This window comes from Triticum aestivum, chromosome 3B, assembly GCF_018294505.1.
Source record: "Triticum aestivum cultivar Chinese Spring chromosome 3B, IWGSC CS RefSeq v2.1, whole genome shotgun sequence".
Taxonomy (NCBI): domain Eukaryota; kingdom Viridiplantae; phylum Streptophyta; class Magnoliopsida; order Poales; family Poaceae; genus Triticum; species Triticum aestivum.
Window position 1 is genome coordinate 637,702,008 of NC_057801.1, and position 1,876 is coordinate 637,703,883.

Sequence of the window (1,876 nt, forward strand, 5' to 3'; positions counted from 1 at the left end):
GATGCATGCAACACAAGTCATCGTGCTGTTTTAACCGACAACAAGATTCATTGGTCCGAGTACAAATTTAACTGTTCAAATGGCCGTGAGCACTCAAGGTCGGTTCAGTGATGAAGTCGACCATATCCACCCGCCCGCGGGGCAGCAACGCAAAGGGCGGAGATGGCCGCGGCCGAAGGAGCGAGCAATGACCATGGATGGCTCGTGGAAGCTTGGAGTAGAACGAGAGACGGCAGGTTTGTGCGCTAGCGACTTGGAATTCAACTCGCCTCGTGTGATGATGTCGAAAAAAAAAATCGCCTCGTGTGATGTCGACTTGCGTGCGAGCTGCGTTTTTTCTTCTCTTTTTTTTGGACAGCACGAGCTGCGGGTGAGGTGAGTAGCACGCGATCCCTTTTCTTCTCGTCTCCCCCTCCAGATCTGGGCCTGGGCTACCCGTCCATTTTGCAGTTCATGTCGAAGCCCATCGGGCTGCAGAAACAAAAGCCCACCCACTGTTAGCTTCAGGATATCAGCGAACTCGGTGCCGGTGCGTGCGAGGAGCAGAGGCTGGTCGTTTCATTTAGTCCCACATCGCGCAGCGGGAGAGATTGAGGGGGTCGGCAAGGCTATAAGAAGGAGGGGTGGCGTGGGTTGCAACTCATACCTTTCTCGGCCTTTTGGCTAAGATCAAGTGTAGTATCTGTTCTTATCAGTTTAATATCTGATATGTGGGCCATGTGCTTATAATGGTATTAAATTTATTTTTTATGGGGGAGGGTCCACCACAGTGGCTTGCCATTGGGGCCCTCATGTGTCGCCCAGGCGTTGCACTGCTGCCTGGGCCCGGCGCACCCCAACCAAATCAAAAGAAAAACTTTGTTAATATGAACTGTTTTTCTCTAGCCCCTAATTCAGAGCTGAAATGCTGTTTGGTCTGCTCTGCTGCTGGCTTATTCACTACTGAAACAAACGCAAAGTTCTCTCTAAGCTATACACACAGCACCGGGCTCTTAATCCCAACGTAGAGCGACTGATGCATCCTTTGTGATCTTTGTGAAACACCCGATTGACGCTGATCCAGCGATCTTTGTGAAACACCTGATCATCATGTCGTGATTCCAAGCCCCCGTATAGGATAGCAGTGGAAGAAACCGTGTTAATAACTGAAGCTCGCATGATATAAGCCACAAAATAGCCACACTGCAGATGTGTACTGGGAAACAGTTATACCGGAGAAAGCAAGCAGTTCCCTCGTTCCAGATTCCTTTGGCAGCCACACACTGAAATAACAGGCGGCGCACTGATCCCAGTTTGCAGAAAAACACATCCAAGTAGCGCCTTCGTGTGCCTCTTGCTCAACTTGTCTCTGGTCCATAATATTGTTCACCTTTCTGAAAGTGTACTTCAATGTGGTCTGCTCTGCTGCTGGCTTATTCACTACTGAAACAAACGCAAAGTTCTCTCTAAGCTATACACACAGCACCGGGCTCTTAATCCCAACGTAGAGCGACTGATGCATCCTTTGTGATCTTTGTGAAACACCCGATTGACGCTGATCCAGCGATCTTTGTGAAACACCTGATCATCATGTCGTGATTCCAAGCCCCCGTATAGGATAGCAGTGGAAGAAACCGTGTTAATAACTGAAGCTCGCATGATATAAGCCACAAAATAGCCACACTGCAGATGTGTACTGGGAAACAGTTATACCGGAGAAAGCAAGCAGTTCCCTCGTTCCAGATTCCTTTGGCAGCCACACACTGAAATAACAGGCGGCGCACTGATCCCAGTTTGCAGAAAAACACATCCAAGTAGCGCCTTCGTGTGCCTCTTGCTCAACTTGTCTCTGGTCCATAATATTGTTCACCTTTCTGAAAGTGTACTTCAATGTGGT

General features: G+C 49.0%; 1 non-coding gene across 1 annotated transcript; it reads left to right on the forward strand.

Moving 5' to 3' along the window:
* The first annotated feature begins 642 nt into the window (after positions 1-642).
* LOC123072967 (U2 spliceosomal RNA) lies at positions 643-839 on the forward strand. Its single transcript, XR_006435504.1, has one exon. It is a non-coding gene; the product is annotated as a U2 spliceosomal RNA (small nuclear RNA).
* The last annotated feature ends 1,037 nt before the right edge of the window (positions 840-1,876 follow it).